We start from the raw sequence: 24,672 nt of genomic DNA, 5'->3' as shown, positions 1-24,672 counted from the left end.
TAAATCTTTATATTTCTTTAACCATGTTGATTGTTTAAATGTTAATATATAGTGTATTTTTTAAGTTCAAGATCTTACGACAAATAAAACATAAGATTTTTGATAATGCAATATATAATTTTCTTTATAGTGAAGAGTTGTTTTAAATTTTTGAAAGTTTCTTATCGTTTATGTAATGTGGAACTAGTGGCAAATCTCAATATTTATTATGAAGTTAATTTGGATATTTTAATTCTGCTTCTAAAATATAACGAAAATCATAATCATCTTTTGTATGTAATATTTTCTTCATCCAACATATTCTTTTATTTTTTGTTAATATATTTCCAATAAAATTTCCCATTAGGTATATGATTTACAGCCCATCCATATTCAAGATTTACATCCATACAACTATATAAAAACATTTTATATTAGAATAATATTTTTTATATTCTTATTATTTGCTACAGCATATCCATTTGAGTATTGAGAAATTCCTTCCCTTGTATCCTCTTTAACAAAGAACAATTTGTCATAATCAATTAATAATTCTAACTTTTGTTTTTACTTATTTTTTAACTACTGCACCCGTTAAAAATTCACGAGTAGCAAAATACCATGCTGGATGTAATTTTATGTTTTAAGAAATGTGTCTCTAAACTTTTCAATAACATCGGTTAATTGAAAGACATCTGTTTCGTTACAAAACTGTGTATATTCCCTTAAGATATTTTTAGATAGATTATTTTATTGATTTTTATATGTTGATTATAATCACTTATTTCTTCTCCTGTTACTCTGTTTTTATATTTGTCTCTAGATAACAGAATAGGTTTTCTTAACTTTTCAGAACGATCAGCAGAATTTAATGAATGTATATCTTTTCTGTTTACAAGATCAATCATGATTCTAGAAAATAATTTTATTATTGTCTTAATTGTTAGGGTTTTGTTACTCGCTAATTCTGCTAAATTCTTTGATACATATCTAAATTAATCTAAAAATCTTAATTAAATTGTTTTTCTTCATTACTTTTATGATTATATCTTATGGTTTTTGAGGGTATAATTAATTTTTCTTTTGCATTTGGTATTATATCTACTTTTTCTTTTAATGTTCCTCCTCCTAAGATGTATAATTTATTTTATTTATTTATTTATAACAGGTTTCAGATACAGTACTAGGCCATTTTACACTGAAACATTTTAACAAGTTGATAACATAACAATTTAATAACAATTTGAGGTCAAGATGGTACAACACAACAGCGACATTACAAAAATAGCTTATTTATAGATGATCTGAAAGTATACTCACTTGAAAAAAACATCTACAGTTTCTGGTAACTGATTATAGGTACTGACAATTTGGTTTAGAAGGGACCTATGGAAAATACTAACTCTCGCCGGTCGAGTGTAAAAAAGATCACTAGACCGTGTTGTTCTAGCGGGTACGCGAAAATTGATCTGACTTAACAATTGTTGACATGATCAAGGTTTCTATGATATAAATAAATGTGTATCGCATACAGACAAGTTATGAATAAATGTTGGAATAAATAGTTTCAAGTAAGCGATGTTACTTAAACTTTTAGAGGCACACTTCTTGAAACATCAATTACATCAAGCATACTATTTCAATAGTTCTGCATTCTAAATTGCAATAACAACGAGTTACTCCTCTAAATTACCATGCTAAATGATCATGGTCAGTAACTTTTCTTTTAAATGATTCTATACTACTGTAAGTCTACATAGAATTTTTATAAATTCTTCCTCATATTTATCAAATAAATCTTATGTACTTTTCATTTTCTTTCTTTTATTTCTATTAATTACTCAGTTACATTATCTGTCTCAACATCTTTTTCCATCGACAACTCTTCTTCTAAATGGTCTCATCCTTCTACAATTTTCTTTACTGAATAGCTAATTAAAATATTTAAATTCTCTATTTTCGTTCTTGATAAATGGACAATTTCTTCAAATTTTCTTCCACATATATGACAATTTTCGAAAGATTCAAATGTAGTTTTCTCTTATTTTGTAAGGGAATTCATAGGTTTAAATATATCATAAATATTTACGACTTTAATTGGTCCTTTTTTTAAAATTCTTTACAAATGTATCTGCTGTATTATCACCTACATATTCACTGGGCACACTTTTATAAGAATCTAAAGTACTTGAAACGTAGTAAGTAAAATTGCTCGGCTTATGTGATTGAAAAGTGTTTAAATATGATCTTTCTGGATTAAGATGCCATGTAATAATTTGTTTTAATATTGATTCGAAATCTGCAATTATTCTCAATGGAATTCCTAAAGAGTGTTTATGATTAATAAATTCGAGTATTTTATTCTATTCTTTTGGTAATTTTATCTTTGCAACTGAATAGAATCTACAGTAATTTTAAAGCTATTTTAATAACTCTTTTGATTTAGAATTCCTTGTTAAACGTATTTCACATAAAAATCTCTTACGCTCATCTTTGGTTATTGACTTCCAACAAAAGAGATATGAACATTAAATGAAATCTTTCAATATAAAGTATCTCGGTTATGTCCTTTAGCTTAAGGAAGGTGATAATTAAGGCAAATGAATGCTCATAGAACAATTTGTGGAATAAGAAAGTAGGAAGACAATGAAGTACCATGAGAAAACCGATGGACATGACATGTCCACGACAAACTTACTCGCCCGGGAATGGAACCAGGAACCCCAACCACCTGAAGTTATTAATTCCAGCAAGTTTTCATAAACTTTTAATTGAACAATAATGACTATTCTTAATATCTTTAAAATACAATAGACGAATGTGTTTTTCTTTTACTTCTTTCATAGTTCTTAGGGGAAAAAATTGAAACGTTTTTATCAAAACTTAATATAATAATAGAGATATTCTTTCTGTTTCCGAACTTAGCTGTATGTGTAATTTGAAAGGGAAAAGAAATGTCTTTGAGAACTTCTGTCAACTTATTTTCATAAATTTTATATTTAGAAACTCTTTCTTCATATTTATTAGCAAAGTATAATGCAGATTGACCATATGAAAAATGTTTGATCATTATTCTTATTATTAACGCACTCGTTTCATTTCTTAATCACATTAGAAAGTTCTATAGACGAAGTTCCAGTTAATGGAATATATCTTAGTTCTTAATTCTAAAATCTATATCATGCAACATCCAGCCTGATCCTCTTCCTTGAAATTCATCCGTTTTAATTTTTAGTTTATTATTAGCGTTTGTGTAATATTCATTTAAGTCTGTAATTTCGAGTATTATTTCATTAGCTGCTTTTAAAGTTATTTTCTTATATTTTATTTTCTTCTTTTTAAATTTACAAATAAGTAACATGTTAACTTTAAGCGCATTAAAAAGTTTGAAACAATCATTAATTTTATTTCTAAGAACTCTATAATTGTATTTAAATAGAGATAGGCTCCTTACACATTCCAACGTTTTGTACTTTAAATGTTTGCAATTTATTTTAAAGTATTTCTCTAGCAAGTAATTCAATTTTTATTTCAAAGTCTTTTTGGTTTACGTTCTTCAAAAACGCATTGTTTAAATGAGAATACTTATCAAAACTTTAATCTGTTTTGTTCATGTTGCTCGTGTTGTTTAATACGATTAGAGAATTCAGCTTTTCATAATCGAGAACAACTTCTTATCCCCTTTCCCTTATAAACCTTTTTTAATTCAAATACTAAATGTTTGTTTTAACTTTTAATCATCTTCTTTTCTTATTTGGATTTCGTTTCATTACTTTCTTAACATTACTCCTAATATAACTCATCTTTTATTTATTATATAGAAAATTTTCGAGCAGGAGAATATACATTTTACTTTCTAATACAACAGTTAATATTCGTATGGCTTTAGTGAAATTGTTTACGTTTATTAACGTGTACTACTAGCAGTACAATTTTAATGGGAATGAACCATCAACGTTACAAATATGTTATTAAAAGCTATTTCATTTTTGGTATATCTAAGACTCTTCGTAATCATGACCTCTACTATCACTGTCAGGTGTATTTACTTTATTATAACCACTATTATCACTACCTGAATCATTTACAGACCAATTCAATTTTGGTTTATACAAGTTTTTCTTTAACAATATTTCTTGTTCTTTCATCAACATATCTTTCTCTTTTAACAATATTTCCTTTCTATTATGAGCCTTGTAACGCTAAGGTTTTCATATAGGCTATTTCATGCAAGTGTGCACAAAGCTAATCAAGCCAAAACTTTTCTTATGAGTGTGCACAAAGAAAATCAAACCAAAACTTTTCTTATGAGTGTGCACAAAGATAATCAAAGCAAAACTTTTCCTCTTAGTGTGCACAAAGATAATCAAAGGAAAGCTTTTCTTATAAGCGTGCACAAAGATAATTAAACCAAAATTTTTCTTATGAGAGGGCACACAGATAATAAAACCAAAACTTTTCTTATGGGTGTGCACAAAAGTAATCAAACCAAAACTTTTCTTATGAGCGTGTACACAGATAATCAAACGAAAACTTTTCTTATGAGTGTGCACAAGGATAACCAAACCAAAACTTTTCTTATTAGTGTGCATGAAGATAATCAAATCAAAACTTTTCTTATGAGTGTGTACAGAGATAATAAAACCATAACTTTTCTGATGATTGTGCACAAAGGTAATCAAATCAAACGTTTTCTTATGAGTGTGCACAAAGATAGTCAGACCAAAACTTTTGTTATGAGTGTGCACAAGGGTAATCAAATAAAAAAATGAGTATACTGAATGGTAATAAAACTAAAACTTTTCTTGTGAGTATGCACAAAAATAATTGAAAGAGGTTTGGTGATCTTTCTTGTCACTTGCATATGAAAAGAAGAAGAACTGCTACTAGAGGGTTGCACCCCCCTCTTAGCCTAGAATATGGAGCACCAATAAACTTTTATTGCATGTATCGTGTAGTTGGTCATCGAGCTGTCGTAGAAAATATGTCGAAGGCTCAAAGAAGTGCGAAACACACCTGTATACATTAGAATAATCGAAGGAGAAATTATTTGTATTTTTACTATGAAATGAATTTGTGATTTAATGGTTTGTTTTAACATATTTCGTGTCCAATGGTTTAAAACGTAGTGGAAAATAAGATTTGTTACGAATTATTTTAATATATAATTACACAATTAAATTTAAGTTATATTAAATGTATGTATATTGTAGATTGATTTTGTACAGCAAGATATATTAGACTGACATCTGAATGAAATCAGTGAAATGACATTTTTAAAATTCCAATTAATTTAAGGATTTTAGTTTACCAAAACCTCTTTATAAGATTTACTTAGCCTACCCGTCTGAGAAAAAACAAACAAAAGAAATCTCAAGCACTACTTGACCAATCATCATCAAATTTGGTGAAAATATAGAGGATCCAAAGTTAAGAACCCGAATTGTTCTTTAAAATCAATACTCAAACCTAGAGTAGTAAATATTAATGATTTTCTGTTTAAACGTTCATCGTTATAGAGCAAAATCGAGATATCATTTTCTGCAATTCGCTTAAGCATCCTAAGAATGCATTACATCTCCATCTATACTTTAAATCTCTACCAAAATCAAACAATTCAGGGTTTTAATGTTGATTTACATAAAGCAGAACGATAATAGATAGTGAGAAGCGGTGTTTTTGAATGCATTTAGCGTTCTAAGAATAAGTACCATCGTCTCTCTTAAGCCTGTATTCAAATTGGAAATGACAGGAATCTGCCACTTCCATTTTTAAAGTTTGATCACTTTAAAATAAAAATCTTTAATAGATTGCAAGATGCGAAAATATATTCCATCTCTGCTCTATACAGAAATCGGAAATGACACAAATCAACCACTTCCGGTTTTAACGTTGATTGTTATAGAATGAAAACGGGAACATATTGGTTGCACAGATGGCGTGGGTCAATGAAAACTTGATCCTCGACCAACTGACCCAGCAACTATCATGACGCACTCCAACTCACCACCCACCATGACCCACTCCAAAACCCACCACCCACTATGAACCACTCTAACCCACTATGACCCACTCCGACCAACCAAAACTGATAGTTATCAACTTTGACCCATGATCCTGTAATGCGCCGCTAATCTATACCTAACCTCAGCGCATTACTTAGTATTTGGACAGGGGAAATTTGACACTGGTCTGTATCTTCAGATACTTAAATTAAAATATACATAAAATTAATAATTTTTTCGAATCGATAATAATCAATAAAAAAAATTGATGAATTCAAGAAGATTGAAGATTAATTAAAACATCTCCTTTAAGAATTGCTGTCCAGAATTAAATATATCTTTTGAAGGTAAAAATATGTTTAATGTTAATTATTTATTTGTGGCAGGAGATATGAAAGAAATAAAAATGTACTAATTTTAAAGTTTAGGTCGGAGAGACTTTTCTCTCCCTGAACCGTTTCTTCCACCGATCAATAACAATGATAATCTAAATTTTAGAATATAAAGTAAATTTTATATGTTACAAAATTTTATGTCTGCGAATATATCTATGAAATCCAATACTATAGAAATCTAATATATTTAATAACAAAGTGAAATTGATCTGATTTTATAGAATGTATATCGTGGCGAGAAATATTGTTTGGATATTATTTCTGGAACAAGTTTATTTTAATGGTTCTAAACTACATACATTTGTACGATCCTGAATATGACAGATGAAGCCTCGCGTCTCTGTATAAGTTATTTTCTTATAATTAATTATAGTAATATCATGTTTGGAATCAACGAACCTGCAGATAAAGAAAAGAATTTTAATAGTATATTTAAAAAAATAAAGAAGGGAGGAAGAAAGGAGAATAGAATGAAGAAATAATAGTGATAATATAAATATATATATTGAATGAATAATGTATTATTTAATATTAAAAAAAATAATATACAAATGATGAATAAAATAATGTATTAATTAATTGATGCAGGGAAGGTTGAATCATAATAATTACTTTATTAAGGATATGACTCTAGAAAGGACGCGATGTGCAGAATGCTGTCAAAATCAGAAGACACAAGGATCATTAAAATATATGTATATATTTATGAAGTATTTATAAATCAAGTTTTATTTCAAATATTAAGAAAATTTAGTGTAACATATCCATTTTCTCAGTTTCGCCGAGCTACGCTGTTTTCATTCCCAGATGTTATTTCACATGTTATCCATGAACTTGTTTAATCTTTGAATCCTTCAGGTATTTTCCCGTAACACAAACTAAATGGGATGGCGACCACTGCGTGATGGGCCAACGCTTCAGACGTTTCCAACGTTTGTCAACATTTAAATATTCTTTAACACAAGCTATTGTTGTAGTATAATAATAATAAAGGAATTCCGCATAACAACAAATCACATCGATGTAAATATAATATAATATATATACCACAACAAGTAGCGAAACAATAACAAAGTATAGGAAAGAGCTAACTCAAGAGAGGGTTGATTTCTTTTGTCCTGTACAAAATGGCGAACCCAGTCCTCAGGATTTGAATGTGAAAGAAAATGTGTTGATTGGAAGAAATATGTGAGAATAACATTGGGAAACTTTCATATAGGTTGTGTATGATTTACGTTTGAAAATTCTAGAAGTGTTTGGTTAATTGTATATTATCATCAAGCTTTAATATATGTGTAATATGAAGAAGTGAAAGGTGGTAGACGGAACAGGGAAGAGCATAAGGATCTTCCGAACTGTAATCAAAGAAAAAAAAGATAAATATGGAAGAAGAAAGAAAAATAATAAAACATGTTAAAGATGAAAAGAAGAAAAAGAATAAGACAATAGTAGAAGATAAACTAGAATATGTACATGATAAAGAAAACAGAAAATATAAGCACATAGAAGGAAAAAACGAAGAAAAAGAGAAGAAATTAGTAAAAGATAAAGTGAAATATGTAAAAGATAAACAAATCAGAAAACATAGTGAGATAGAAGAAAATAAAAAGAAAAGAGAGAAGAAAGTGGTGAAAGATGTAACAAAACATGTAACGGAAAAGAAGAAGTCAAAGAAAACTAAAAGTGATGTAGATGATACTAAAAAGGAGAGAAAACATAAAAGTGAAAATAAGGGAGAAACAAGAGAAAAGAAGAAAAGGCAAGAAGGTCACAGTAGAAGTGAACCGAAGGAGAAAAACAATGGAAACCACAGACACAGACAGAAAGAAGAAAAGAAAAGTATAGAAGAGAAATACCATGAGATTAACAAGGAAAAGAATAGAGATGGTAGAGGTAATGCACAAACAAAAGAAGCGTGTGGTCTTAGTACCGTGAAGGTGATGTGCTGTCTTGCTGAACAACGCACGCAAGTTCATACAGAAATAAAAATGTATATGGATCAAGCGTTTTCACAACTTGCGTCTCGATTACAAACGAAATTGGACAATATCATAGATGATTTTAGAAACCATTTAAGGAAAGAGATTGCAGAGTTTGATCGTACTGAAGTACAGACACAAGTGGTAGATAAAGTGGAACAACAAAGTAAAAATCAAACGGAAGCGCTAGAGTATCAGGAAGAATATATTGAAGATAGCAAAACTAGGAAGGATACCAAACTAGTAAATGACTTGTTAGGAAATAATTCGGAGACTCCAGTAGCAAACCAATATGTTGGAAAGGAAGAAAAGGAATGTGGAGAAAATATATGTGTCATACCATTAGAAGAAGAACAAGTTATCAGTGTAAGCATTCAAAAGAGTTTATCCGAAGAGAAAGGCGAAAGTACTGGGAAACATAAAATAGAATATTATCATCAGAACTCCGGAAAATCCCTAAAGCTAAGTAATCATATAAGAAAATTGTATTGTTCGGTATGTCATCGAAAGAGAAATGGTAGACATCAATGTATGAAAAGAAGAAACAAGAGGAAATTTAAAAAGAAAAGGAAAAAATTAACATCTGGTAATTTAGTAGAAGAATACCAAGTCCGAGAACAAGAAGAACGTGGAAGGAAACTAGTCAGTCAGTGTAAAGATGACATAAGTCAGAGTAAGAAGTTTCTTTTAGAAGAAATGGAAAGTATGAGTAACCCATCTGTGGTAATGTGCAATCCGTGTGGTCGAAAGAAAAACGAAGTGGAAAAAGACAGAAATGGAAGGATTCGAAATAGAAAGAAGGAAATAAAGAAATCAGGAATCGAAATCCAGGATAGAAATAAAAATAAGAGGAAGAAACTTAATCTGAACGAAAGATGGAATTATCGGAGGAAGAAGAACCAGAGAATGGGAAAAGAAAGAAGTGGGAAAGCTCGGAATAGAAAGAAAGAAAGAAAGAAACAGAAGAATAATGAAAGAAGAAGTGACAAAAGATTGTGGAGAAGGAAAAAGATAAGAAATGAAAGACACAACGAAGCAAAAGTTTGGACCTATTGGAAACCAAAGGCGCGGAAAGCAAGATTCCTAACAAGAAGAAGAAGAAGACGGAAAATGAAACAAGTGACACGATGTAAACGGAAAATTTGTAAAGCAAGTTTTATGCCTCATAAGAAGAAAAGGAAGAAAGTTCACATTAAAAGATACAACGATGGTTGTGAAAGGATGAAGAGTGAAGAAACCATCAATGTAAAAAATATGTTATAGTGGATAGTTTTTGTTTATGTTATCTAATGAGGAGTTTAATTTGAGAAAATCATTAATGATTTCTTTAATGTTTCGTTTCGAGTTAATTCGTTGCTTTTTATTTTATTTATTTTATGTTGCAAGCAAGTTTGATTACTGTTGGGAAATCAACGAAATTTTTCACAATGATTTGGTCCCTATATAGTTATAGGAATTTTGAGAAATGATGACTGAAGCAAATTTCGTGGACATTGAATCTTCGAAAATTTTATGCGGATGAAGAATATATATATATATTAACTTTGGAAAAATTCTATTTAATGACAAAATTTTTCTTTTAAACAAGGGGGAGTCTGTAATGCGCCGCTAATCTATACCTAACCTCAGCGCATTACTTAGTATTTGGACAGGGGAAATTTGACACTGGTCTGTATCTTCAGACACTTAAATTAAAATATACATAAAATTAATAATTTTTTCGAATCGATAATAATCAATAAAAAAATTGATGAATTCAAGAAGATTGAAGATTAATTAAAACATCTCCTTTAAGAATTGCTGTCCAGAATTAAATATATCTTTTGAAGGTAAAAATATGTTTAATGTTAATTATTTATTTGTGGCAGGAGATATGAAAGAAATAAAAATGTACTAATTTTAAAGTTTAGGTCGGAGAGACTTTTCTCTCCCTGAACCGTTTCTTCCACCGATCAATAACAATGATAATCTAAATTTTAGAATATAAAGTAAATTTTATATGTTACAAAATTTTATGTCTGCGAATATATCTATGAAATCCAATACTATAGAAATCTAATATATTTAATAACAAAGTGAAATTGATCTGATTTTATAGAATGTATATCGTGGCGAGAAATATTGTTTGGATATTATTTCTGGAACAAGTTTATTTTAATGGTTCTAAACTACATACATTTGTACGATCCTGAATATGACAGATGAAGCCTCGCGTCTCTGTATAAGTTATTTTCTTATAATTAATTATAGTAATATCATGTTTGGAATCAACGAACCTGCAGATAAAGAAAAGAATTTTAATAGTATATTTAAAAATAATAAAGAAGGGAGGAAGAAAGGAGAATAGAATGAAGAAATAATAGTGATAATATAAATATATATATTGAATGAATAATGTATTAATTAATATTAAAAAAAATAATATACAAATGATGAATAAAATAATGTATTAATTAATTGATGCAGGGAAGGTTGAATCATAATAATTACTTTATTAAGGATATGACTCTAGAAAGGACGCGATGTGCAGAATGCTGTCAAAATCAGAAGACACAAGGATCATTAAAATATATGTATATATTTATGAAGTATTTATAAATCAAGTTTTATTTCAAATATTAAGAAAATTTAGTGTAACATATCCATTTTCTCAGTTTCGCCGAGCTACGCTGTTTTCATTCCCAGATGTTATTTCACATGTTATCCATGAACTTGTTTAATCTTTGAATCCTTCAGGTATTTTCCCGTAACACAAACTAAATGGGATGGCGACCACTGCGTGATGGGCCAACGCTTCAGACGTTTCCAACGTTGTCAACATTTAAATATTCTTTAACACAAGCTATTGTTGTAGTATAATAATAATAAAGGAATTCCGCATAACAACAAATCACATCGATGTAAATATAATATAATATATATACCACAACAAGTAGCGAAACAATAACAAAGTATAGGAAAGAGCTAACTCAAGAGAGGGTTGATTTCTTTTGTCCTGTACAATCCACGCCCTCCTTTCCACTGATTAAAGAGTTTTACGCATGTAATAAAACCAGGTTGTGATATTGGAGTTTAAATTTATAGGGTTAATATCTCAAGCACCGCTCTGTTACAATACCTGTGGATCTGACTTTTGCGATATAAAATGGTGGTGTTTGTGATGGACCAAATTACGATGAATTTCAATTTAATTATCATAGCTATATAATTATTTCCTTGTTGAATTGCAGATACTTTTCAGTGGAAAATAGGGTGAAATTTGAAAGTCTCAAATCAAAGTACAGTAGACCAACGTAAAAGTCGAAAATTTTCCATACAATTAAACATACAGTCCAAACTTAAAATTTGAATGTAAATAAGCTTACGGTACAAATTTGACGTCTATTTTTCTCACAACTTTATGGCTTGATTGCCTTGCGCTCTGAAAGCTCCATATTAATAAACACAAGCTTCAGCAATTATTATCATACAAAGCAGTGGATATATAATGCAAAGCACTGTATACAAATTCACCAATATTTAGAGGATGCTGCCTACAATGCACTGAGCAGAGTGGATCGGTAGGTTCGAGTAAGTCGGTGGGTTAGAGTGGATCACGGTAGGTGGTGGCTAGCAGTGCCACGTTCTGTTGACCCACGACCCACTCCATCTCTGATAGGGAGAAGCAGTTTCCTACAATTTATTTGGCGTCTCTAAATTTATTTTTAAATTGCATCCTTAAGTCTCTACTAAAATCGGAAATGGTAGAAATCTACTACGACTTCCAGTTTCAGTGTTGATCTACATAGAAGAAAACCGGTAAGAACTAGTGAAAAGCGGATTGCTGGAATCAACTTAACATTCTAAGAATAAATACTATCTTCTCTCTTATCCACTGTTAAAATCAGAAGTAGTAGAAATAAATCATTTCTGGTTTTAACTTTAATCGTTACAGAGTGAGAATGATAACGGATAGATAAAAGTAGTTTTCAGTAATCGATTAAGAGCTTCAAGAATATATTCCTTCTCTAATCTAAGCTCTTCACTAAAACCGGAAATGGCAGAAAATCAACCAGTTCCTGTTTTAACATTTATCTTTATGGTGTAGAAACGGGAATCGACAGAGGGAAGTGGTTTGCTGCAATTGATTAAGCGTCTCATTAGTACATTTCATTTACATTCTTAAATGAAATGAAATTAAATCTTTAAGTTACGTCCCACAATTATGCCGCGTAGGCTAAAGGAAACGGTAATGATGGGAAATGAATGGGATGGTGGAATGAAGAAAGTGGGAAGAAACGGGAGAACTCCGTGGAAACCCACGCACACGATGTTTGTCCACTACAAGGCTCACTTGGCGCGAGCTGGGATCGAACCCGAGACCCCATGCTCCAGAGGTGGACGCTCTACCACTGAGCAACCGAAGCCCTATTTTCCATCCTTAAGTCTCTACTAAACAGGAATTGGAAGAAATCTACTAGGACTTCTGGTTTCTGCATAAACCAATAACACTTAAGAGATAGCAATAAACGATTTTATGGAATTCATTAACGTTCCAATATTAGGTGCTATCTTCTCTCTTAATCATTTGTAAGAATTGAAATAACTAGATATCAATCATTTTCAGTTTTAATGTTGATTGTTATAGAGTAAAAGTTGTAATAGATAACGAGTTGTTTTCTGTAATCAATTAAGTGTCCCAAGAATATACTCCATCTCTAATGTCTCTCCTAAAACCAGAAGTACCAAAAATCTACTATCAGTTCCGATTTAAATAATAATTGAGAAAATGGCGCTCCATTGAAACCAAACTTTTTCACGTGGTGCACGTATGGCATTGCTACTTGTCGAACTTCTTACACGTATATTTACTTTGTCTGTTTGTTTGTCCAGCAGACAAAAAAAAAAAATCAAGAACTACTTAAGTCACCAGCAAGTATAGCCAAAATGCAGAAGGTCAAAAGTTAGAAACTGAATTTCTTGTTTGGAACCAATATTCAAACCGGAAGTGGTAGCAATCAACCATTTCCGGTTTTAACGTTTATCACATCGTAGCAAAAGCTGTTACAGATAGAAAGAAGCAGTTTTTCGCAATTGATTAAGTGTCCCAAGAATACACTTCATGTCCATCCTTAACTCTCTAATCAAACGGGAAGTGGTTGAAATCCACTTTAACTTCCGGTTTCAATATTGATCTATATAGACCAAAAACGATAACAAAGAGCGAGAAAAAGTTGTTTTTGGAATTGACTTAGCGTTCGAAGAATAGGTACTATCTTCTCTCTTAGCCCCGTATTCAAATCGGAAGTGAAAGAAATCAACTATTTCCCGAATTTTACGTTGATCGCCGTAGAATAAAAATCCTATAGACAGTCAGTTTTCTCAAGTCAATTAAACGTCTCAAAATGTATTCAATCTCTAATCTGATCTCTATCTAGGGAACTTTTTACTAAATCATTATCGGTTCGAGTAAGATTCAATTTGAGCTATCACATTTAAATATTGAAAAATTGAGTAATATTAGAAGTGTCATAGAAATGTAAACTTTTCCAAATTCGGTAAACTTTAGAGCACACGCGCGACACAAAGATATAATAAACTGATTTTATTTGTTTTCTTACTCCTATCTAGTCTTCCCAAATCACAATTTTTTCGCGGTATTACGATTTGAAGAAACGATTTGGATTTTTTTCGGTCCACCCTATTTTACAGGGTGTAAAACTCCACACTTTCGAAGATTTTTTTCTGTTTGTTTTAAGAAACTAAAATCTTATTGAATATAACCAAATTTTTCACTCTCCTTGTTTTAAAAACAAATGCATTCGCACATAAAAACACGTTTAACTGAACTAAGATTGCATAATTGTGTAAGTGAAATCAAAAAATTATCCAATTAAATTCAATTTCTTTCTATCCTTTATAGTTTTGATGATCTTTTATTTACAGTTTAGGTTCTGTAGAGTTGTAACTGAGTTCCTAATTGTTTATCTTTTTTCCTCTCTTTGGCATGTCGAACTAATTGCTAATAGTCTTGGAGATACCATCATTCTTAGTCTCTCTCTGTCTTGTGTTGGGGCACAGTTTTTAAAAATAATAATAATAATCAATGTTTAAAGAAGCAACAAGGAGTAATTAACGACAAACTAACTTATTTTTCCTTAAATTTACAAAAAATAAATAAATAAATAAATAAATAAATAAATAAAATAAAATATTTGCGTACGTATCCTGCATCAGCTCCTGAAAGCAATATTGAGTTGCATAACTAACTTATGTGAGATGAAGAAAAATGTCAAGAGCAAAGAAGATGTATCTAGCACCTAGAACTTAAAATTCACTGGTTAAAAATGACATAGTTCAATGTGTAGCTAAATTGCAGACTGTGTAACATGTTGAGGCAACCATAGTCTAATTTTTAAAAAAGCACACTTTCTTATAAGTACTAGAAGTACATAATATAGTTAGTTAACATTATACTGTAAGTAAATTTCCGATTAATTCTCTCAGAGACACTATTCAAATCGAAAGTAAAAATGATTACAACTGAGGCTAATTTCAAGCAGCTTTGAAGGAAAAGACGAACCCGTTTTAAAAATTTAGAAAATAAAAACTATGATTTCTTTTTTTAAAAGAAGCGGCCGCAATTCAGTTGGTAGAGCACTAGCCTTGCATTCTGAAGGGTTCGGGTTCAAATCCCGGTCCGGCAATTCCTTCTTACTCTCAGGTGCACCAGAAGAATATCGTGATGGTAATTATACTCAAGGCCCTGGCTGCTGCTTTCTGCCATTCCTTTCCCACCGAATAAGCCATACATGCTATTTTGCCTTAACTATAAAAAACAATTACAATAACTTTGAACCGCAAATGCCACAAGAAAGCGAATAACACAGAAATAAATCTTGAAATGGTAAGAGATAAGGAAATTAGTCACATGATAGAACAATACAGTAGAAGGCTGAAATATACATATATTTAACCTGAGCTTAATGATCCTTAACTTGACAATTGTCCGTCGCAATGTTTTTAAAGGTACGGACGTTATTTAGTTCATGTTATCAAACATTTCATGGCCACCATACGTATGATGTAATTAATAAACAACTCAACTGATTATGCAGAATATCATTTATTGCATGATAGGTTTATAAACATCGTGGTGGGCGACTTTCTTGGAAGTATCTTACCGACTGCGTATGATGAACGAACTGAATTCACGTACTTTCTCAAATAGAGTGTCATCGTTTTATAAACATCATATGTCACCACTGGGAATAACTAAATTGATCACTATGGACGACTGAAAATCACAAATTGGTGTGAAATACATGAAACTAGCTTCTATAAAGCTAACCAAGAAAGTTCTGTCGCTTTTCACCCACCACCTTCAAACATCGATATGTCACCTAAGACGTACCTGGGAAATAAAATACGAGGCCTGTCTAAAAAGTATCCGACCTTAATTTTTTCCACGCAAAGTAGTGATTCTCAGGCGGCGCCACCGTGCACGGTGGAAGGAGGAACCTTAATGCGCATGCTTGAATTTTTTCACCGCGTTCGCGTGTGCCAGTCGTGAGCTGGTGGTCGCGAAGTGAGGTGCTGTTGGTAGTGTTCGTCGGATTTAGTGTTTCTCGCAAGATGACTGAACGAATTGAGCAAAGATACTGCATCAAATTCTGTCAAAGGCTGGGTGATTCTCAAAGCCAAACAATTCGTAAGATTCAGCAGGTGTTTGGAGAAGATGCGATGGGTGTAACACAAATTAAACAATGGTTCAACCGATTCAAAGATGGCCGCACATCAGTCGAGAGTGAGCAGCGTAGCGGCAGGCCCCAAACTGCTCGGAATGCAGCTGTTGTTGAGCGGGTGCGAAATTTGGTGATGGAAGATCGCCGTTTGACAGTGCGGGAGATTGCAGAAGATGTTGGAGTGAGTAAAGATTCTGCACATGCAATTTTGCGTGACGATTTGAACATGAAACGAGTGGCTGCTAAATTTGTACCCAAGTTGTTGTCTCAGGAACAAAAAGACACCCGTTTTGACGTTGCACAGGACCTTCTGGACACCACCAACACTGATCCTGGGTATCTGAATTCCGTGATAACTGGAGATGAGTCATGGGTGTACGGGTACGACCCAGAAACAAAACAACAATCGTCTCAATGGAAGCATCCCGATTCTCCAAGGCCGAAGAAAGCGCGGAAGGTGCGAAGCAAAATCAAGGTGTTGCTGACTGTTTTCTTCGATACCCGTGGAATTGTGCATCACGAGTACGCACCGGAAGGACAAACAGTGACAAAGGAGTACTATCAAGATGTTCTCAGGCGACTCCGTGACGCAGTCCGGCGCAAAAGACCAGACATGTGGACAGCGAAGAACTGGCACGTCCATCATGACAACGCCCCAGTACATTCATCCCAATTGATCCACACGTTCTTAGCCAAACATGGAATTACAACCGTTCGCCAACCTCCCTACTCTCCAGACCTGGCTCCTTGTGACTTCTGGTTGTTTCCAAAATTGAAGACGCCTCTGAAGGGATCCCGTTTTGAGAGTAGAGAAGACATAATGCGGAACACGACGACGGAACTGAACAACATTCCAAAAGAAGACTTCCAGCGGTGTTTCCAGCAATGGAAGGATCGGTGGGCTAAGTGTGTGGAAGCACAAGGGGCCTACTTTGAAGGGGATTAGGGTCCCAAATCTGTCAGGTATTCGCAACTATTTTTCTGGCCAAAGGTCGGATACTTTTTAGACAGCCCTCGTATAGTCCCCATCACCATCGACGAACTTCTGCAAACGTTCTGGAAGGCCATGGATTCTATCGCGGTAGAACTTGGTGGGCTGTGAAGCGAAGAAAGTATCAAGTGCATTTTCTACCTCTATAGGAGTTGGCATCCTCTAAGGAGATTGTCTAAGGAATGGAACAGTTGATAATCGGACGGGCAATGTCCGGGAAGTATGGTGAATGCATTTGTGTATCCCATCCAATTCATAGAATGGTGTCGCGGGTCACCCTAGTCACGTGGGGTTTAGCGTTGTTCTGTAACAGGAGGACTTCTTTGCGATTCAGGAGTGCTGGCTCCACACGGCTCAACTGCTAACAGTATACAGTTGCATTAATGCTCTGACCAACTGGTATCCCGATACACAATACCGCGAGCAGTTCACCAAACACAGGAGTACCTTTCTCTGGTGCAGTGTTGGTTTTGACTGTTTTAGAACCGATTCATAGGATGCTAACCAATGATGACGGCGCCGTGGAGCTTCGTATAGGACCCACTGCTCATCACATGTCAACACCCTGTCCAGACACCCTGTTCCTTCCTTAGGCGAGACAGCAAAGAAACACAGGTATCTGCTCGCGTTGTCTTCTTGCTCGGTGTCAAATCATGCGGGACCCATCGACCCAACTTTTAGTGTCTCCTAAGTTGATGGAGGTGCTGCCGAATAGTTTCTCCACTCACACTGAATTGTAATCCCAGTTTCTCACATATCTGACCATTGTTCATCTCAATTGCTGCCTGAAGATCTTCATTTTGTACATGTTGGTCTTCCAGCACGTGGTACGTCTTCGGATGCTTCGTCACCATCCTTAAGCTTGTTAAACCACCGCTGCATTGGCCGCGTAGTCACGACACCCTCATCAAAGGTCTGGCAATATTCCACCCCGCTGCAGCGGCGTTTCACCCCAGTTTGAGCCCGTACATCTCGCATTCAACTCACAGCGTGAGTTCCAATGGAACAGAGACCTTCACAAAAAGCGACAGAACATTTTTGGTTGCGTTTATAAATATGATAGTAGAACTGAGAGTATAACCCTGTATAACAATGTTGTTTGACAACTTGTTATCGTTAAAGATTGAAAGGGGGATCCATGGAACACTTTATTTTCATTAAACGTTACATTATATACCATATTGCTCATTCCAGTGATATTTGTAATGTACATTATCCAGACTTCAACCAATTGAGAAGAATAGAACACCCAAAGTGCAAAATGGAGCTCCTTCGTGGCTAAGTGGTTAGCGTACGCGCCTTTGGCGTGGAAGACCCAGGTTCCATTTCTTGTGGAAGTCCATGTGTTTCAGATTCTACGTTAATCAGTAGGTCCCGTCTAATATACTTTCGTTGCTGAAAGGGACATTAAACTCAAAATCAACTCAATTCAAAGTGCAGAAGAAAAATACCAATATAGGATGAAAAGTGCATGATCTATCACATCACGTGAATGCCGAATTCACAAGCCTAATTGATATGATCATATATTATTTCTAAGAATATCTCCTTTCATAACAGTATTGCATTGTAACAAACGAATGAGCATTGAAAAATAAAATATAGCACTTCATTCTTTATGGTATATAAAATGTATATATTCTTATTTCGTGGGAGCCGCGGAGAATTAACTAGTCACTACAAGAAGTCCGCGGCATCAGAAAGATTGGAAAATGCTATTTTATACAATATGCAGTTACTAGGTTGGAAACGAACAAATCACTTGGAAAAATGTAAACAGTACTGGTCCAGTACCCCTCACGGCAATCTCACGTCGCATATAATGCGATTAGCAGAGAAGATATTCGGGAGTGTAAGTAGTTTTTATCATCCGTAGTGCATTTTTAATTTAGCCCCTAGCGATAATTAGTCATTCTTTCTGCAAACAAGAAAACTGAGAGAAACATGTTAATGCCTAATGAAGGTGTACAACATTAGCTAATGTCGCTGACACAGCATTGCATTATTTTTTATGATTAGGTACGATTAATAGCTTTTATGTACTGATTTTCGGCGTATTTTTCTTTGTGTTTCTACATATAAATACATAAATGAATTACCAAAGAGTTGTCTAATGTAACACGCAGAGGATTACTATGACTACACAGTTCAACATGCAAGTAAGCTTCTTCAGCCATCCAATGATAAGAGGGATCTCTCAAACTGAACTAATTTGATCTTCCCAAACAATGTTCAATCACTCAACAATTATAACACAAACGTTCTTTCTGTCACATGGCTGTAATTCTAGAATAATTGTGCGATGTGAGAACGAACTGGCAATAATATTCACCTTTGCTGTCTATTCCACTGGACACTTCAATTGAACGTGCTATTTGACGAAGAAAAACGTTCTACTTTTTTTTGGGGGGGGGGGCAAAAAGTTTTCCATCCTCTTTTAAATGTTACATGCTTTTGGAGAATAAATTTTACAATCACATGTTTTTGACAAGTATTCAATGGCATACTAGCACATATATAAAGAAGAACGTATTTTAGCCAGCAGAAAGTTTAATTTTATTTTCTCGAAATTAGCTGAACGGAACATTTCCTTATTCAAATTACACGTTCACTTAATTTCTTTCTCTTATGTGTATACAGTAAGAGATTAGAAAATTAATAACAAACAGTGAGGGGATTTCCTTATTTATTATTATGTCAAAGAGCGATAAATGAAAACTTTCTTTTTCTTTTTTACCGTGTCAATTGCAAGTGCTCAGCTACTGCATTTGTGAAAATCTTTCTCAAAGTGTTTGTTGTCATTGCTTCTACACGTGTATGCTGTGACCTCCAATTTTTCTCATTTCTCGAACTATAATGAAAGGCATATTAATCACTCATATAAATAACGAAAATCTATTCCTTCACTATTGCCATTAGTGGTATTAAGGAAAAGGTGCACCACACGTATAGTTCCTATGTGCCACGAATGTGATTAAAGTGCAAATATACTATAGACATATGTATCTAATGTTGTAGAATAAAGTAAAACAATTCATGTAGTTAAGTGTATTGTAGTATCCTTCATGGTTGTGTTTACGAACACCCAACGTGTTCTTCTGTTTACAAACATCAACTATGTGCGTCTTGCTATATGTTAACTATGGCTGCAGGCGACAGAAACAACAGCGACACAGGATGTAGCCAGCCTAAAAATATAGGGGAGCCCGGTAGAAGTTAGGGGGACCCGATACAACCATATTATAGTTCATTTGCAAGCCTACCGTCAAAATTTTAGGAGGGCAGTAAAAATTTAGGGGGAGGCACCCCTAGACCTCCTGGATATTGGTTTGCAGACATCACTGGTCACATGACAACAAAAAAACAGCAGCGCTACCTCCTCACCCAAGGTACCTATATAACGGTGATTATTCAAGGAATGACATCAGTCTACGATTGGTCATCCTTCCTCTAGTTTGCTCTGGAACTCTAGGCTTACCATCTGCCCTCTTATCTTGCTCGGAGCTCCGTTGATATCCTAAACTCAGTCACCTAGCTTGCATCGGAGCTCTGTGACTCTTAACCCCCTTACTTCTTCCACAGAACATTGAAGATCCTAAAGTCCATTCCACCTAGCTTACTTCGGAGTTCTGTGGAGATCCTCCAATAGGCTCCTCGGGCTTTGGGTCACCTCTCTTTACTCAGTGTTAGAGAAATCATGTTATAGTAATATTTTGTAATATACTGTCTATAAATTAGTTGATTTTGTAATAAAACCGGTAGTGGGAAAATGATTCCGGACTGTAATTTGTTTTACCTATAATTGCACAAGCAAAACGTTACAGCATAAAAAAGAATGGCACATACGAAATATCGAATTGTCTTAAGTACTAACATTTTTTGAAGAATAACTACGTAAAGTGAATGGATAAAGGGCATAATAAGGTAAAGTAAATGACACAATCGGGCAAAAAGAAAAACGTCAAAATCTGACCGTGTAGCATAGAAGCTTAGAACACCTATGATGATAATAATAATAATAATAATAATAATAATAATAATAATAATAATAATAATAATAATAATAATAATTAGATTAACGCCTAAAAGTCCATTGTGTAATTTTATTTGAAAATATGTATTCTTAGGCTTAATATTTCTTTATTTTTCATTAAACATTTGGTATTTAAATAATAATAAAGTAATATACACTACGATTCCTGAAGTTGAACCAGGTTTATCCTTAATGTCATATGTTTATGATCTGAGAATAAGGGAGACGATTATAATGATAACAAACAAAATGATAGAAAGTAGGTGCAACGGTTGAAACCCGAGAAAACCTATGCACGCAGTGTTGGTCCACTACAAACCTTGTAAGGCGCGAACTCGTATCAAACCAAGGACCAAAGTTAAAGCAGTTATCTGTACCTCCCGAAAAGAGGACATTCTCGGACCAATTTTAGAGCAAGAAAGAGATTTCATTAGTGACTGATCTAGCCAGGGGCCGGATGCCTAGTCCCCCAGTTTTTTGAGTAACAAAAATAATTTAAGCTTTTATTTACACATTTTTGAAAGTGTATAGTAAACTCTTGATATACCTATCATACTCTGGGTTCTGGCTTTGCCCCCAGTTTTTGCATTCTAGATCCATTACTGGATGATATGTTCTGAAAGAAGATAAGCATTCTAAGCTAGACTCATACATGTGCTCTAACCAAAATTAGATCTCAAAAACAAGAGACGTAACATAATCCACCAGGAGTATTTTTCTCTTTGGTTATTTTCCTAATTTTATTACTGGTGCCCCCCTGTAGAGAAACTTTGAAACCGCCTGTGGTTTAGACCAACTAGATGTTTTCCTCTGATTTTTAAAGGAAAGTCAACATCAAAAATTTAAATTTAACTCACTGTAAAGAAGAAGAAACAATGTTACTGCTGCATCGAGTACATGAAAGTTAGTTTAATAGAATACATTTTCCATGAAAGCGGAAATTACGTTCAGTGCCAAAGACCCAGAATATTCACAGTCTGTAAGCAACAACGATTTGGAGACAGAATATAGAATTAAGTGAGACAAAAAAAATGGTAAAGCGAAATACGAAATGGACAAAGCGAAAAGTGGAGAAAAAGAAAACGTAAAAAGAATTATGTTTTCAGATAATAAGAGCAATTTTTACCATTTCTTTTTTTTTCTTTATTTTTCGAGAAAGAAATTCCATTACAACCGGCGGAAGGAAGCTACTGCAGCTACCGCCATCTTGCACCCAAAAAGAAAATTACTTTCGTTTAGACTTTTTTTTAGTTTTAATTTTTTTCCAGGAATATTCGTTTTGATTGTTATAAAACAGAAACTACATTTTTCATTTTTTTTTTGCAAAAAGAAAAAGAAAAAAAGAAAACAAAAAGTCATGCAAGAGAAACCATGGAGCTAAGGGGCATTGTCAGTAAAAGCGGAATTAGAATCTTAGCAAAAAAGGGAAAGAAATAAGAAATAGTTAAGGGGAAGCTATTCGGAAAAATTACGTCTGGAAAAAAATACCTAAAAAATGAAACAAAAACGACAAATTGAATTTCTTTCTTTCTTTCTTTGTAAAGAGAGAAAAAAAGAACAGTGCTACCTGCAGTGTTGCCAATTTGGGGGAAAAGTCGCTAAATCTAGGGGATTCGCCTTCCAGGATAGCGACAAAAAATAATTTTTCCGATTGGCGACTTTTTTGGTGATTTTGGAATGACGATTTGGGACTTACTTACAAATCTAGCGACTTTTGTGCTGCGAACAACTTGTCCTAAAATAAGTACTATTAGCTTGAATCAGTTCAGAATATATGTTTATTTTCCTTTTGCTTATTTGAATCAGTGTAGATGTTGACGAGCTGGGAAAGTGCATAACATTTATCTCTAAATTCCTGCTTTGATTGCTGTTATCTCTTACCTTCTAACTGGAACCAACTCCAGGTTTTAAAGTCCTTTAGTTTACAGAGCTGTTTAGAGGCACAAATTACCGATAGCAAACAGATTATCTGTAGAAGCGTGAGTAGAAGTGAAGTAAGATTCTTTCTAGATATTCAATTTTGTTCAATTTTCTAAACTCATATGGCTTGAATTGATTCCGTATATCACACACACACACACACACACACACACACATATATATATATATATATATATATATATATATATATATATACATATATATATATATATATATATATATATATATATATATATATATATATATATATATATATATATATATATATAGATAGATAGATATAGATATAGATATAGATATATATATAAAGTGAAAATTCCACGAAAATTTTTTTAGCGACTTTTCACCCAAAATTGGAGTCATTTAATCTCCTATTTAGCGACTTTTTGTTTCAACTTGTTGGCAACACTGGCTACCTGTTTCTGTCACAAGGAGGTTCCTGTTGATGCCTGTCCCAACAGTTTCACTCAGAACACAACTTTGAAACGACTAGCTCATTATACTGAATCAATTTAAGAGAAGATATGCTTAAATCCAGCAACTGGAACATTTAATATATCAATACTTCGATATTACAGATCGTTCATTTTTAAGGGAACAATGGATGAACCAAGGGACTTGCGGAATATTGCTTTGTACGAGGCACATCAGGAAAGTCATACCAGTGATGATTTTATGTGGTTGTCCGAAGGGAATGTGATTTCCTCCGAAGCCATAAAATTTCGTTGAGTTGAATTCATTTTGAATTTAACATCCCGTTCAGCAGCAAGGCTATATGAGACGTGGACCTACTGATTAACGTGGAATTCGAACCACATAAGGTCCCACCGGGAATCAAACCCGAGTCTCTCATGCCAAAACCATGTATGCTAACCGCTTAGCACGTAGAAGCACGCTCCTCAGTGTATTAAAATTCTTACCCCCGAGAAAATTTCTGAAATCATCACTGGAGACAACTATATCACTGTCCTCTGACCACTAACTGCACACAACCGTGCTCGCGCCAGATTATGGCTATGTATTCCCTCTCCACTCCTGTTCAAGAGCGTATCGCTCTGATCACTCGTGCCATCTTGTGGCCCTTTCGGGGCTTACTTTGTGGATGCGGCTTGTATTTCACAAATAACTTGATATATATTTTTTCTATGAAATAATTACTTTTCTTCAATGTTTCGAAGTAGCAATATAAGTAATTATGAAAAATGTGACGGAAAGGTCCGGGAGTGTTCTCGCAGGAAATTGTTAATATAAAAACTCTGTTTTTTGAGCATTTTAGTGTATAATTCTCTATAATACAACATAAGGGCATTTTTTTAAAAAACTTTTTTTCTTTAGAAAGTTGTTGGCGGGGGATCAAAGTCTCTCTCTCCATGCCGTTTCCTCCGTAACTTCAGAGAAGCTCTTCAATACTTTTCAGTCATTATGTAAATGGAAATGCAATCTTTTAGGCAACACACCGTCATTGTATTTCAACATTTAGGTACCAGTAACCTTAATGTCGAGTCAAAATCGTAAAAAAAATATTGCCTCTGCTTTTTATTAACTTCGAACACTGAGTAAAGGTGTTGTGTTTCTTTCATTATTTCCTGTGCTTTGTTGTTTATGAACGTTCTTACACCAAGAAA

This window comes from Thermobia domestica, chromosome 2, assembly GCF_964235325.1.
Source record: "Thermobia domestica chromosome 2, izTheDome1.hap1.1, whole genome shotgun sequence".
NCBI lineage: Eukaryota > Metazoa > Arthropoda > Insecta > Zygentoma > Lepismatidae > Thermobia > Thermobia domestica.
The sequence above is the reverse complement of the archived record's forward strand: the minus strand, read 5'-3'. Positions refer to the sequence as shown.